We start from the raw sequence: 17,063 nt of genomic DNA, 5'->3' as shown, positions 1-17,063 counted from the left end.
CGGGTGAACAGCCAAAGTTCAAAATTCTAATTATTATGACATTATTCATTTCCAAGTTCTTAAAAATGTTTCTTGGCAAGGGGATTAACCACATATTCTACTCTGTCATTAATTTTAAACATTTATTCCCTTTAAAAAAAGCTTTTCTTTCCTTTTAAACATTCCTAAAATCTCCTTCTAAACTATCTACATTTCCACAAGCCTGATCCACATGTAGTTGCCCCCTGTCCCCCCATGTGAGGACTAGTTCATTTAAGGGGTTAACAACCTTAATGGGTTAACCAAGTGGGATCACTCTGATATTGCCGCTCCCTGTCAGGTGATGTAGGATGATTGTACAAAAGGGATTACCACTCCCTTGTGTGTCTTGTGACCAGTGATGTCACCATAGGGAGATTGGAGGGTATATATAGCTCCACCCAATGTTGTAGAAGCAGGTTCTTCTGAATTCTGGAAGAGGGCCTCATCGTGAGTCCGGTAAATATGTTTTCGTGTATAAATGTGTTGTTTTCAGTTAGGGAATGTGCCCCATTCAGTTAGTGCCTTTAGTAATGGCCCATGATTGTTCTCATGCGGAAAGAAGAGTGAGCATGTGCTTAGTAGGAATTCTCAGAGTAGTTGCTCCGGAGCATAATCGGATTGGCCCCACCGGAAGACCCTTGGTAAACTCCAGATCCAACTTTACATAGACTAGTTATGCAGTGCACAGTAATGGGATACTGATCCCAGGAAGAAGAGTATTCCCAGCAGGGGCCCACTTAAGTTGGGCATTATTGACGGTATGGATGAGATTGCCAATGTAACCAAGACTAAGGGAAACAAGCATAAGTACCTCACCCGCGTAGGTGTGAGAGCTACAAGTGGAAGAAGCATAGAGTTACTTTATGATTTGCCACCAATTAATGTCTAACATCTGTCTTTGTATGGCGAGCCTTGTAAAATCTGCATATCCACGCCCAGCCTGCACCGACCCAGCACCCTGACCAGGTATGAGACTGAGCATCGCAATGTACATAGTTCAACTCGATGTAAACTCCTTTACAGCTGGGGTAAGAGGCTAGCACACAAGAGTGCTCCTGTTCATATGACATGGTCGTGAGTGGGAGGAAAATCCCTGAAAATACCAACTAGCTGTAATATAACAACATGGAAGAAAGAATTGACTGAAGCTTTAATTCCTGTTTGACGTCACAGACCTTATTTGGGAGAAAACAAACCGTGAGGATGAGACAAGCAAAGGATTCTGGGAGAGGAAACAGTCACAGAGTCGTCATGATGCAGCGGTCAATCCTTATTGGATGTTGAGATGTTCTTGTAATAAATTTCAGGTTGTGCTTGTAATTGTCCGCTGTTTATTTGACGTATTTAACTCAAAGTTTCTCTTGGCTGAGATTGTACAGTAAAAAACGGTCCTATGTCGTAAGACACTTTCCGGCACTGGAAGACTCCTTCTGGCCCATTCACTTGAGACTAAGAGAATATATATTTTTATATTGCCTTAACATCTACAGTGCTTTTATGAAGTACCAGGTACGGCATTGGCCTTAACACACCATGGCCCATTGTGATGTACCTGGTACAACCGAAACAAAAGCGAAGCCCCCTCCACTTCAGTTTCTGGAATCGGCTGTACCACGCGATTTCTTAACGCAGAGCCATAAATTACATCACAGGAGGTAACCTTTAGACAGCAGAGAGATGCAGAAAACTGAGCATGGGATGATTTAGCTAGATTACTTTATTGATAATTAGGTCGGTCTTGATATTGTGAACACAAGTTATAATCCTATATGAAAAATTTTGGATTATAGGTTATCTTTATTGGAGTGTAACCTAAATGTAAACAGGCAATCCCACCTAGGATGAAAGTGTACCAATGGCAGTGACATGTTTAAGGGGTCACATCTTGGTTAATAACAGTACTGTATTTGTTTACATTTATAGTTGGTTTATAAACTTGGTGAGCTGAGACTTGGGAGGGGTTTGGTTTACCTGACTGATGTCACTGTGTGCTCAACAAGAATTTGCACAGACAAGGCCCTTACCTTTATTGGCTCTCTGAAAAGGACAGAGAGGGATATGGGTAAAAAATAACACTTGCTTAATTGACGAACATTGAGGCTGCAAAGAAAAGCATTTTGTAATTCATTATCAATTAAACAAAAAGTAGCCTAAGCCATCGCTTTGAGCACATTTGGATTTGTTTTGAGGATGCAATTTAGATGGTTGTTCTTTGACGGACTACCTTTTTAACTCTGAGTGCCGGACACATGCCGTCCCTTAATCCGGAAACGGAAGAGGAGGTGTGCCCTGCAGATTGCGTCCTGTGCTCCATAGGAAAGCAAAACGCAATGGGAGAGAGGGAGAGAGAGAGAAAAAAAAAAACACTCTTTGGACATGTACTGTAGCCACTGTGTCATGGGGGGCCCTGGATTACCAGACCCCGTGACCTACTGTAGTGACTGCCCTTCACAAGAGTGAGGAGGCAGCCATCTTGTGTTAGTAATGTCACATCAAGCTGAAGCGCACTGAAATTTCACAGAGAAATGAAAGGAACAGAGAAAGGAACAGAGAAAGGAAGAGACCAGTTTTGTGTTGGAGGATAAGTAACACACCCTCACGATTTTCTGTGTCACAAATGACATCACAAATTGAAGGTGGGCACCAAATCCAACATGGCCGGCCTCGTGAGGTAAAAAAAAATCTCTGTAGTGATTTGAACTTTATAGGATTCCCTATAATTCTCATGGGAATAAACCTTGCTAAAAAAAGAATTTCTTCAAAACACTTCCCTTTTTTTCCCATTACCTCACCTCTGACACGCCTATGTCAAAGAGAAAATAACTGTCTACTTTCCCATATTCCAAAAGGCTTCTTTATTTTTATTTTTTTTAAATGTATCCACTTTATTTTTTTAAGTGTATTGTTGGCTACAATAACTAAAATATCAGATCGTACTCTGCCTTCCTAAAAAAGCAATCTATAATTAGAGTTTTCCACTCAAAACGGAAACTTGCAGCTATATACGGAACAAATCTGATGCCGCATTTATTTTAAAGTTTAGAGAAGGCTGGAAATTTGAGAGGCATATACAACAGTCCCAAAACAAGCAGCCATTATCTCAAAGGTTTAGATTTTTCTTAGTGGTGCAATCCCAGTCGGCAAAACAGACTGGAGTTGTGATAAGGCAAAACCTTTTCTACCATGTTAAATACTTTAGCAGAACTAGCCAGTAATAGATAAAGTATTGCAGCATAGTAACTTTTTAGGTGCTCAGCAATTTAGGCCTGTCCCAAAGATCCTGTTGTTACTCCAGGAAATTAGATTGCTGACTTTTTAAAGGGTGGTATCCCACTGAAATGTATGGGGGAGTTGTGTAAGAGGGTTATCCTATTGAAGTTTATTGGGACAACTAATGTGTGAGAGAGTAATCCCATTAACATCAATGGGGGCAGGTAATGTGTGTAAGAGGATGATCCCATGAGATAATATGTTGACAAGTTATGTCTTTAACCCCTATGCGTTGTAGGCTGCTCTGGCAGCAAATGGAGAAACCTTTTGGATGCCCCATGAAGCACATCATAAGCTCTGGGCATAGTAGCTGTGTCATGGACATTTTACCGCTGAACGCGATGTTAATGGAAAAGGAGACTCTTATTTCTTCTGTTGAACAGTTCTGTCATGATCATGTGATTACTATCACGACGTGCCGGGGGGGCTTAGGTACTGCGACCCTTCCGGCACTCAAAAGGTTAAGATGGTGGTCTTTTCTCTCAGGATAGTCCTTATTTTTAAGACGGTCATCAAGCAACAATGTGATTTACTTTTCCCATACAGACCACACTGACGTGTCTTGACGGAGCCGGGAACCTGAAAACTCAAACTGGAATCCATCTTTCTTATGGACGGCAGTAAATCCAGGTAGGATTCGTTTTATTTTCAAACAGAAATCCCATGATACCCCAGGAATTCTTCTCCCAATTTTTTTTAAGTGGCCAATTGAACATGAGGTCCCCAGAGAAGAGACCATGGTTTCCTAGAGCCAGGAACATGCCCCCAAAAAGAATACAACCCCAAAAAGAAGGATTCCCTGTCACGAACAACATTAGTAGCTCAGTGGAAACGGTCTAGGTCATTTGGTCTTGACCAAATCTCCGCCGGCGTTTAGCCATCACTCACCTCGCCGCAGCCCGCTTCGCCACCAAAGTAGGTCCCTAACCTTACCCCCTTCCCTTTAAACCTTCACCCCTTGCCCTAAAATCCCAACCCCTTACACTAAAACCCCTATCCTTAACCTCCTATCCTAACCGCTAAATTAACAGTTGGATGAATTTATCTTGACGAAGCAGCTGAGCGTCCAGGTTTTTTGCATAAAACTGTTCACACTGTCAGTTTTATATGATGCAACCATTGTAAATTATGCACACAAAAAAAGTGAAAAAATTCAAGAAATAGAACATCTTGTGAATGACATCATGCAGACTGAATGTCTTTATAAGTCATATAAGGATTATCCGTACAGAAAACAGCTGTTGCCAACATACGTTTTGTGAACTACTCAATACCCAACCAGTTAACCTCCGGAAGACTGTAGATCAGCAGGTTTTGAGTGGATTGGACACATTATAGCAGGGGTGCGCAAACTTATCAGTCTTCCCCCCCCCCCCTGCCTGCTCCACACTCCCTTAACTGTTCGCCGGCATCTTCTGACGTCACAACGTCACATTACACCGCGACGTAATGGGACCTTGCATCGCCAGAAGCCGCCTGAAACCAGGTAAGTGAATTAGTCTTGTATTATACTAAGTGCGTATGCGCTAGCGCGCTCACGACAATGAAAAATACCTGTCTTCCTACGACAGTGTATCCACTACCGATCTGTGCGTACGGCAGTCGGCGTTGGTGCAGCAGCTTGGTGGAAATACAAATAAATTTGTATTTTCGAGCGGCTGCCATGACACTGTGAGCCAATCACAGTGCGGCCTACCTTTGTGACATCATGTCCACGCTTCCTAGCCGCGTGCGTCATCGTTTGGCCTATAGACACAAAATGCGCGCTCCACGTGCACACGCAAGCGCTTGCTATAATACAAGCCTAAGGCCTCGTCCAGGGTGGAGCTGAGTGGGCACGCGCGCTCATGCTGGACACGTTGCGACAAGCACGTGGCCTGCGTGAACGGGCGAGTGCGCCTCCTCGGTGCTCAGCCGCTTGCTGAGGAAGCACGTCACGTGAGCGGTTCGCCCAATGAGGGCGAACCAGCTCCATGACGTTGTGACTGCGCCCCCAGACGCGCGCACACCTAGCCAGCCAGGAATCGTCCGGCCGAGCAGGGTGCAGCGCTGGAGCACCAGTGTGCCTGTTTCCACCCTGGACGAGGCCTTACAGAAGCCTTGCGCGCGATCCCCAGCATTTAATTTAAATGCTTTGGGGAAGAGCGTGGGGCCTCTGTAACCGTTGTGCCCACCCCCCCAAAAGAAATTACTCGAACCCCTGTATTATAGGAGTGTGGTGTGTGACTGAGCACAGCAAGAGGACTACTGGTGATAGTGTCAACATTTGTGGTTTGTATGCTAACACCACTAGGCACACCTAGTCTCACCTACAGTAGGTCTATTTATGACTGACTCTTTATTACCATCCTATCAGTATCTGGACATTTTAAGGATTATTATTACTACAATCAAGTTTGATACAGAGCGTGACAGTGATTCTGAGCACCACTTCGCATATTTCACCCTGTATTATAGCATTTGGATATACAGTATCTAAGTCTTTTAGCAAGAAAAATACTAGCTTATTTAATAAAAGAAAGTTATAGCCAACCAGAATAAACGAATGATACATATCAATGAAGCGTCAGGCACTCCATAATGCTAAATGTAATTGTATTAAATTCGACTGTTCGGCTTCCGAAGACCAGGCTCCATTGGGAGCCAAAACATCTAATTGAGTAAAATTAGATTTGTTAGCATTGTGGAGTGTCTGCCTCTCTGTTCTATGCTCGATACCCAACTGCATCTAGGCAGTTTGCACCCTAAATTGATGGTTAAGTACGCCTTACGAGGAACTTGAGAAAGGACATCGATTTTATCTGTTGGAGTGCCGAGGAGATATACATATACACACTCACACACACACATATACATACACACACACATACAGTATACATACACACACACATACATATACACACACACACACACACACATACACACATACATATACATACACACACATACATATACATACACACACATACATACACACACATACATATACATACACACACATACATATACATACACACATATACTGTACATACAAAAGTACTTGCATGTCTCTCTCCAAACTAAACGATAGAAGACAGGGATTGTAATACGATAAGTGGATAAAATATAAAAGAACATAATAGGAAAGGGAATCCAATGCAGAGCTTTGGGACACTTACAGAGAATGTGTGTTGTAATCTCAGTTGTATGTTTAATGGGTTAAACTTTTTTACCATTTCCGCAGTACACAAAAGCTTGCGCTTTTTTTTTTTACATTTTTAAAAAAAAAATCTTTATCTAATATCTTTTGGCAATAGGACTGATTAGTCATTACTCAAATCCCCAGGTACCTGTAAACTGTACTTTGTTTGCAAAGTAATTATGAAGCCACGATTAGTGAAACAGATGCTATGAAGTAGCTGATCCTCTGGAATTCCGTGTTCCTCGAGGGGGAAAAAAAACCTATTCATTTCTCAGTAGATTCAAATCAGTAAATCAGTAACTTGACAGCAGCAGAGTATCTTAAAATGCGTTTTTGTATATTTTTGTGTTTTACTTGCCTGAACCAGGTGTCCCATGATGCCTGTGGAACCCCTTTTCCAGAGATATTTATAGATGGCCGTCTCTGATCCTGCAGCCATTTTGTATCTTGGGGGAACACACAGTAACAGACAAACCCTTCACAAGTCTCTGCTCGCTGTGTTTGCAAACTAACGTTTACAATCTATTCTATTTGTCAGATGTTTGTAAACTAAAAGCCATAAATCACCCAGATTTGACCCCTTAAACGTGTCGCTGCCATTCGTACATGTTAGTCCTAGAAGGGACTGACCCCTTAAAGCCTTTACACCAAGTCTCTTGCTGGTTTTGCAATTTTCAAGGCTGTAGGGTTTACCATCACGTTTTAAGTTATGGTGGGTGAAAAAGGCAACAAGAAACCTCCACCGTATTGCATATAGCAAATAAAAAGATCACCTGTGAGCACATTCACATGTCTTAGGCAGGTCTGCAACCCTGCCTTTCGCCATTATCACCCAGCATACAGTGTTTCCACTGCAGCAAGGGATTCTGGGAAATGACATGCAAATGAGCACATTATGTCACCTTTTGCCTCAAAAACCATTGTTACATGGAGCCCATATAGGCTAATGCTCTCTGTTAACACAGCTTTAAAGCACAGTATGGGAATTAGAGTTGTGAGGTGACATGACCGTAGAAATTGGGAGAGATTGGTTTTAGGAGGTGGATGTGTGGCCTTGTCAGATCTGTTGTGGAAAAATGTTATATCTATGGCGCTCTGCACTATTATATATTGGTAATAAAAGTATATAATAAAATAGATGTTATACAACCAGTATCACGGAATTCGCCCGTCCATACAGGTGCTCCACGTGGTGTAGGTAAACATGTAAATACAGAAAATCAAAATCATAGCATAATACTGCAACAAATAAACGTGCAACATATATCTAACACTATATGTTATAAAGTTCCTGATTGAATTTTCTAAATTCCACCACAATTTTGGTTGGGTCATGTGATAGGACCCCATCTTTGAGCTATGGCCTGAAGCCTCCCCCCCCCCCCCCTAACCAAGACTGCCTGGGCCTCTTAGTTTCCTGGCTAGCATAGTATGGGCCTTATTACCTCTCTCATAATATTTCTGAGACGTCCATCTCATAGCTTGCTCTGTTTTATTTGCCAAGCAGAGGTTCAATTCTCCTCTGGTTCTAATTATCTTTGTATACAACAAAAAACAAAAAAAACAAAGCTACTTCCAATGTGACAAAAATACACAGTGCAATACCTGGCGCCAATTAAGATATATACTGCAAAAGGATATAAGAAAACCAAGCCTGTTGGCTGTAGACACGAAACTCCTCACGTTGTGCTTAAAGAAAAGAAAAAGCACAACACATAGCGTAATACTGTGACTATAAGCGGACAACACTTAACAACATGTAACAGCTGAAAAATAAATTGGTGAAATCTCAATATTAAAACATTTAATAACAATTATAAATAATATATATTACACACGGACATTTAATAAACAAATAATGCGATAAAAATAGAAGCACTCTGCACCGCCGATGGAGATAGTAGCAAGGATATACCCCTGAGGAAGAAAGCAGAGAGCCTTTCGAAACGCGTAGGGTGGCGTTTTAGCACTCTACACTTTGGAGATTGTATCCCCACGCTCAGTTCCATCTGCGCTTGCAGCAGACCAGCCAGCCCGCTGACACCGACGGCGTGCTGCATCAGCTGCTGCTGCTGAATCTGCGTTTGCTGCTAACTGGTTTTCCTGCTGATGTCGACGGCGTATTGAATCAGCTGTTGCTGTTCATCACCTCCTGGGCGTCTTCCCAAGTGAGTCGCGGAAGGCACCGTACCAAGATCTCCACACTTACGGTCCCAGAGACGCCAGCCAGCAGAGAGCAGCTTTACAAACGAGAGGGGATACTCTCAAAATTATCCACCGCCTACTTACTCATTCCATCTGGTGAGTAGGCATTGCTACTATCTCCATCGGCGGTGCAGAGTGCTTCTATTTTTATCGCATTATTTGTTTATTAAATGTCCGTGTGTAATATATATTATTTATAATTGTTATTAAATGTTTTAATATTGAGATTTCACCAATTTATTTTTCAGCTGTTACATGTTGTTAAGTGTTGTCCGCTTATAGTCACAGTATTACGCTATGTGTTGTGCTTTTTCTTTTCTTTAAGCACAACGTGAGGAGTTTCGTGTCTACAGCCAACAGGCTTGGTTTTCTTATATCCTTTTGCAGTATATATCTTAATTGGCGCCAGTAGATACTTTCCCTTTCCATACTATAGTTCTGACCAGGGGGTCAGTTTTTTGTATCTTGGGCAGCCCCTTATGCATGTTTGGTCATTTATACATAAGGTAATATATACTCTGTCATACTATTGTGGGTAGCGCTGCCTGTTTTGTTGTTTTTACAGTGCAATACCTATATATCTCTTGTAAAAAGGGTAATTTAGTTTAACCCTTTGGCCAAAGCGTCTTAAGCCTGCTGCCACTTACAAGGCATGACCGTAGCAGGTCCTAACATTCACCTGGGTTAAAATTCTTATTTACCTGTATAATTACAGGAAGAATGATCGCATTGGATCTGTCGTAACCTGGCAAAATGAAACTGACCTGCCAACTTGGAAAGTGGGGTGGGGCAAGCTTAAAACTTGGGGGAGGGGGACACTACCCACCCATAATTATCTTTGCCAGTGTCTCTGCTGACTGAGTCGCTTTATGGCTCTTTTCAAGGTTTGCTAGTTCTTTGGTTAGTTCCTCTGTTTTTGTTATTCTGTGTTTTTTCTTGAATGAGGCCACCCTTATAAGAGCGCCTCTTTTAACGGCTCTATGGGCCTCCCATACTGTGGAAACTGGGACCTCGGGGGAGTAGTTATTGGCGAAGTAAAATTTGATATCTTCAATTAGGGGTATTTTCACATCCGGGACACATAAGAGAGATTTGTTAAGTCTCCATTGGCCCGCCATCTTCAGAGCATTTAAGTGTAGTATTGTGGTGTCTATTAAAGCGTGATCTGACCATGTGATAGGATATATATTAGTTTTTGGGATTCTCCCTACCAGTCGGGCATCCACCAGAATCATGTCAATCCTGGAATATGAGTGATGGGGGACAGAATAGAATGAGTAGTTCCTTTCTGTAGGGTGTAGAGACCTCGAGATGTCTACAGTTTGTGTTTTTTTTAATAAGCTAACTAGCAGTCTAGGTTCTTGTGAGTCAGGGCGATAAGTCCCCGACATTGAAGCACCCGATCTGTCTACATTGGGGGACAAGACTAAGTTAAAATCCCCTGCAACAATCAGAAGGCCTTTCCTGGGTGTTTGGATTAGATGCATTATTTTTTCAAAATAAGGGACCCTTGCTGAGTTAGGGGCATAGATATTACCCAACGTGATCTCAGACCCCCCTATCCGTCCCGTCAGGAGAATAAAACGCCCTTCCTTGTCGTTTTTTTAGGTCTAGTTGAAAGGGGATATTGTTATTGAAAACTATGGCCACCCCTCTCTTTTTAACTGTTGCCGATGAGAAGAACATCTGGGGAAATTGTTTATGTAAGAAGGTTGGTTGGCGACTTTTCGAGAAATGAGTCTCCTGCAAAAAGACTGCTAGCTCTCTTTTATAATTAGAGAATGCCGTCTGGCGTTTGGCCTGGCTATTGAGCCCTTTAACATTATGGGATATGATCTTAAGGGAACCCATTGTGGAGGTGGTTGCGTAAAGATCGTTTATCTTTTGATAATAATTCGTAAATCAATGCGTATGAACATGAGAAGTACATATATCTACAAATACAATATTTCGACCTTGGGACGTGGCTATTACGGGGGATGGAAGGGGACACACATGAGGGAAGGGAACAACAGTAAATGAACAAAAAGAAAAAAAAGATTGATGCCACTAAGTGGCTCCAATGGTTGTGACTCATGCCTAACTACAGTAGGTTAATGGCTTGAGTCAATCAGTAACTCGGGTTAAACACCCGTGACGTAACACATGCGGCCACCCTTCCGCAGCCCCAAGAACCCGCATCTTGGATAATAGGCAACATACCCTTATCTAAAAAAAAAAAACACTTTAACCCTCCTCTCTCCTTGAAATATCGAACCTAATTTTAACTAGTAGAGAGGTCTGGCCTTTAACATTTTTTTTTAACATTATAAACATTCATGGAAACATTCAAATCTTTACAGTAGTGACTCTGGCTTATAGTATTGCAATACTATGATCTTGTTCTCGGCTCCTAAGAGCTCGGGATATCTGATAAGGATCTGGGTCATATATAGGGATACCTATTGCCCACTGTCCAAAATGCCAGCAGTCCCATAACAGAGTCACTTATCTCAAAGGTTAACTTGCAGAGGAGAACTTCGTCCGGCCTCCCGATCCAGTGTCAGGTTTTATGTTGTCTTCTCCGGATGGTAATCTACTCTGAGTGCCCACTTTGACCCATTTTGATTGGTCTCTTTTTGGGGTCGACCCCTCCTCTTGCATTTCCGTTGGTTTCGCCCTCAGCCCCAATCTCGCCAGAAAGCTGGAGGCCTCGCTTGGATCCTTGATTGAGACTTGGGTGCCATCTATGAGAACTATGAGGCAGAAGGGGAAACTCCAACGATATCTGATGCCAGCGTTGCGTAGGATTTCTGTGATCTTCATTAGGTTTCTGCATTTTTGTAGTGTGGTTGCAGCCAGATCTGGGAACAGCTGTAGTTTTATGGAGTCAAATTAAATAAACTCCTGCTTTCTGGCCGCCGTCATGATTAATTATTTTGTTCTGTAGTAATGAAGGCGCAGGATGACATCCCTCGGTTTGTCTTGATTAGGGGCTCTAGGTCTCAGGGCTCTATGCGCTCTATCCATTAGCATTTGAGACTCAGCCAAATCAGGGCATAACATGATGAACAGCCTCAATAGGAAGTCATTGTGGTCATCAACCTTCTCAAGTATGCCCCGGACACGAATGTTGTTCCTCCTGGAGCGGTTGTCCTGGTCTTCTTGCATCTCTCTGAGTTATGCCACTTAGTCTTTCACACTGGCCATGTCCTGCACTAAGGAGTCTTGGACCTCCCCATACTCTGCGACCCTGTCCTCCAAATCAGAAGTTCGCTCCTCCACGTGGGCCAGATCCCCACGGAGGTCTTTTACTGCCTTTTGAATTTCTAGTTGGAACGCAGATTTTAGTTTTACGTATGTCATCTATATCCTGTTTGGTGTAATTCAGGGGACCGGAGCCCTCCTCTGTTTCTGACTCCTCCTTTTCTTGTGTCCCAGCTCTTTCTTGGCTTGCTTGTGCCTGCCTGCCCGGGTTGCTTTCCGAAGAAATCTGACGCGCTGGCCCAGGTGAGGTTTTTCTTAACCTTGGGAGCCATACTTTTGGATGTAGCGTTGCGAGGCATGTTTGGAAGGGGAACTAGGTTGGCTGTTGCTGGATTATCCCTGAAGAGGGGTTAGATGCGGAATTCTGGGGCGGAGCTACAGGATCAGGCGGCCATCTCGCTCCTTGACGCACATGCGCGTCGCGTGGTCATTTTATAAATGGCGCACATGCGCCCTATATTCGTGTGTTATATTAGGATCCTTGATTCTAGTTGTCCATACACAGGTTGTGTTTAAGCATTATATTTCCATAGTTGCCCCTTTAATTGTGCAAGTCCCCTTTAAGTATAGAGGACGGGATATGTTCTGATGTTCTTATATATATATATATATATATATATATATATATATATAAAAAATCATTATTATTATTATTATTATTAGTACTGAAGCATTATTTCTTGTAATTATTACAATTATTACCATGTATGTTTTGTCATTTGGATGTAGCACTGGGCACCCCCTGTCGTTTGATATATATATAGATATATATATATATCTATATATATCAATCTATATATCTATATATATATATATATATATATCTATATATATCTATATATATCAATCTATATATATATAGATATCTATCTATATATATATAAAAAAAATTTGGGAGCCCTCACTGGTTCCTCTGCACCTTCTGAGCTTGTGGTTGGTGATGTTTCCTGTCAATGGAGGCTCCTCCTGATGTAACTGGTGGCCATCTTGGATTGGCCTTGTGGCCGCGGCATTTGGGCCTTTGCTAGGGGAAGGAGATGGATGCCCGATGTATGGAGCTGCACACACCTCTCCTCTGTCGCCATCTTCTCCCCCGATTCCGGTAGGTAGCGGGCCTGGGCGGGGGGGAGCAGCGGGCCTACAAGGGTACAGTAACGGGCCTGAAAGGGGGTAGCATCGGGCCTAGAAGTGGAGGGGGGGGGGCTGTTTGCACTCCTCCCGTGCTTATTCCCCTCGGGCCTTGTTCGTTTGATCGCTCGGGATCGGCAAGAGGACATAGACCCGCACGCTGTGGAGGCCCAGCCCGGGACAAGCAGGTCATATCAGCGCCGTCTCTCACTGCACCGCAGCGGCCGCCAACCCTGCGCATTACCCGGCTCGCCGGGTAATGCACTAGCCTTATTAGGCAGAGCGGCTTACCCCAACTCCTCCGGGCTCAATGTGATTGCCCCCTCAGCGGGTGTCAGTGCCCGGCAGCCATTTTGCGGATCTCGTCCGGGTCCGCGGGGCTCCCGGTTGTTTGTATTCGGAGTGTCCTATGTTCTGTCGCTCTGGGTCCTGCTTTTGACAGAGAGACACTTCCCCCAGGTGGTGATGTGTTTGCAAGGGTTATTGTTTTACCCCCTTTAATCTCTCTCTTGGGGCTCTTAAGCCAGAGTTCTCTTGCCACATGTCTACCCTGCTTGGAGTCCTGGCCACGCCACCCGACTGCAATTGTTTTTAATTATTATTTAAACTCCTAATGCATGCATCCTTTTTGCTCACCCCCTTCTCATCCCTTTACTGCAGACTGCCTTTTAAAAACCTATTACAGTCAGGAGTTCAGTCTGCCTTAATTAGGTGCACCTGCAGCTAGCCTCTCCAGAGCAGTTTAACCTCCTGCATGCTGGAAAGCATACATACTGAACCTCTCTGTGACCTACACAGACCGTGACTCTGTCACAATGTGTATATGTATGTATGTATGTATGTACAGATGTATAGGAGCAGGGTTCACTCGGGGTATGCGCTATACAAGACATTTAGATAGATAGATAGATCGATAGATGTATGTGTGTGTTAACCAACGAAGAAAAGAAGAAAAAAAACGCTTAAGGAAATCTATATCTATTGGTACCGAAACAAACAGAGAGAAAAACATTGGAAATATATGAAAAAAGTAGAGGATGTCAATCCCTTCTAATATACTTTCTGATAGTGCTAACGGGTATATAATATAATACCAAAGTATAAACACTTTATTACTAATAAAAACAAAATAATTAAAAAGAGACATTCTCTCCAATACAAAAACACTCCCACGAGAAAGCACAAATAGTAAATGCGAATAACAAAAAATACATACATATTAAATCCTATAATCTGTAGCAATATAAAAAAAAGTCCCTGATAAAAAGGAGGGTTTACAAAAATAAATTAATATGAATAACAAAAACGTAAAAACCAGGTTAGAAAACACCGGACAGACTTGTACAGAAAAAAAGCACACAAACCAAACAGAATACCACAGACGTTCTAGCAAAAATTAATGACCGAAATACATGTTCAAATCTGCAGTCGTTCAGTTCCAGCAGGAGATTACATAGATAAGGATCCTCCAATCTTTTGAATCTTCGCTCTTAGCCAGAGTAAAATGCCTCATGGACGTATGGAAGGACATAGCATAGTATAGCAAAGACCCACCCCAACACGCGTTTCGCCACAGCTTCTTCCGGGGGCTTGATTGACAGCTGCAGGGCCCACTTCTTTAAGGGCTTTGAAAACAGAGGCACGCGAATCACAACACCACCTCAATTGGTAGTTTCTCATGGCGTAGCAGGGGCGCTCGATCTGCAGCAGCAATTTAAACACAAAGCACAAAGCATCAGATACACACAATACAACAATTACAGATACAATGTCCAGTTAAAAGCAGTACAAATGTACAGAAACATAGCGAAAACCAATAGCTTTATTCAGTCCAGCTGGCATTAAAAAACTCAATTTAATAATCCACCTACATTCTCTGTGCTAAAGAGACTATTAATTGCAAATGCTGTTAAGAAATGATGCATCTCCACGGTGATGCAAAAATAAATGTCTGGCAACTGTAGTCATTTTTTTTTTCAAAGCCTCTAAATCCTGTTTATCATTACGGATGTCCCTGGTTTGTTCCAGTACATGGAATCTCGGTTCTCTTGTTGTCATTCCCACATCAATTAATTTGCAGGGACCAGATAAATAATACACAACCCCCAGGGACATATCGCAAAATTTATTCGTTGTTTTCATATACCGGCAAGCTGAACAATTAGCACATTTTTGTATTAAAACAAAAAAAACAGTTCTATAATTGCTTAAGTGTGTGCTCTCATTTGCTTGTCATTTCCCAGAATCCCTGGCTGCAGTGGAAGAAGTACTGTAGGCAAAGACAGGGGTGCACAAACTGGGGGGCGCGTGATTTTCCTGGGGGGGGGGCGTGGGCGGTTGCAGAGGCCCCACGCTCTTCCCCAATGCATTTAATGTAATGAATAGAAAAAACAAATAAGTGCGCACTAAAATATATACTTAATACAAAGTGTTAATTGTGATGTCAATTTAATTAAAAAAAACACACCATGTGGAAAAGGTAAATAAATATATACCAATGTAGATGAGCGTCTGCTGCTGTGTAAAGGGTACCCCAAGACCCTAGAATCTAGTAACAAAAAAACAAACAAATCGCACAACACTCATCGTGAAAAATGTAATAAACTATGTTTATATAAAAGGTGTTTCAAGGTTATGCGTACATCAAGGTAGATTAATCAAGCATAGAGCCACAGAGTGGCAGTTACCAGCGTCTACAACCAGGAACCACCAGAGCTTCACTCTCCTTTCCACCTACAGGTAGGTGAAATGCCAGATAATTGATGACTCTGCCACAGTCTCAATGTCCTGTAAATAGCGTCAATGTGCTTAGTGGATCCTGGGGAGTGGTTGTCCTTTGCTCGCAAGTAGTACACAGGTTCCTCTGCAGACCTCACTGTGTTCCCGATCAGTCAGGCAGCGTGACGGCGTGGTCCCGCGGGCCCTTCTGTGACATCAGAGCGCCCGCTCTGCTTTGCGTAACAGCGTCTGCCAGTAATGATTCAGACCTCACTTGGCAACCACAGAGGCAGGCAACAGCGCGGCACATGCGCAGAAGAGGAAATCAACTCGGTGTTCAGCAAACCGTTTGACAACAATAAAATACACCTTGGAACATGAATAATAAAAATATATAGGCTGAATGGTATCTCTCCTACGCGGCGTTTCGTAGCTCAACAGGCCACTTCTTCTTAATGCTAGGGGATCGCATGAGGCCTCTGCAACTCTCAACTTACCAGGATTTAGAAGTGTGGTGATGTATCGCCATGGCAACGCCGCGGATCATATGACATGGCAACGTGGCGTGACGCCACATAACACCGCAACGTCATTTGACGACGGAAAACAAGATTGTGGGGGGGGGGGCGCAGGCGGGGGGCGCAGTGGGCTAAGAGATTATAGATAATGGTGTAAAGCAGGGTTGCAGATCTGTCAGACGTGAATATGTTTACAAGTGGTATTTTTATTTGCGATAATTTCTTAAGAAACCCGGTGGTGTGCGTGCGTATGTGCAAGTACACAGACATTCTGTATATACCGTACACGTGTGGATATGTATGCATGTCTATGCATATATGTATGTATATATGAGAGAGAGGGCTATACTCCTCTTACAACAAAAATTCTTGTCCCAGATTTTTAGAAGAGTATTTTTACTCCATAGAAAATAAGCTAGTGCAACCTCTGCTGGACCCTCTTGTTCTTTCCACCCCTGTTGACTCATGGGCTGCAGACAATATCATTATGAGAATCCCGTTCTGCAGGATAAGCACAAAGGAGGTGAAAAGGCAGACGGCTGGAGCCCCCTCTTCCAAACTCCATAAAAGGCTGTCACAGATTGGACAGCGTCCCACACACACATTACTGTCCTATGATTCACTCTATCCACATCCCCACCCTCCTTCCCATAGTGTCTGGTGCAGGAGAGCCACTCAACACAAAAGGGAGATAGTAAAATCTCAAAGAAGGAATCACCAGTGAGTAGTGTAAAAGCAACAGGAGCTGTCAGCAGAACTCGTCAGTCTACAGAACT

General features: G+C 42.9%; 1 protein-coding gene across 2 annotated transcripts in view; it reads left to right on the top strand.

Annotated features, from left to right (window-relative positions):
• The window catches only part of LOC142463906 (uncharacterized), a 114,490-nt gene that overhangs the window by 36,399 nt on the left and 61,028 nt on the right, over positions 1-17,063 (top strand). Inside the window, exon 2 of one of the 2 annotated variants that reach the window (XM_075566753.1) lies at positions 3,838-3,921. The exons of the other annotated variant lie outside the window; for it this stretch is intronic. The gene's annotated coding sequence lies outside the window, so the exon portion shown is untranslated. The remainder of the gene's footprint in view (positions 1-3,837; positions 3,922-17,063) is intronic. 2 annotated transcript variants of the gene reach the window in all.

This window comes from Ascaphus truei, chromosome 12 (assembly GCF_040206685.1).
Source record: "Ascaphus truei isolate aAscTru1 chromosome 12, aAscTru1.hap1, whole genome shotgun sequence".
Classification (NCBI taxonomy): domain Eukaryota; kingdom Metazoa; phylum Chordata; class Amphibia; order Anura; family Ascaphidae; genus Ascaphus; species Ascaphus truei.
This window is presented reverse-complemented; position numbering and strand designations above follow the sequence as displayed.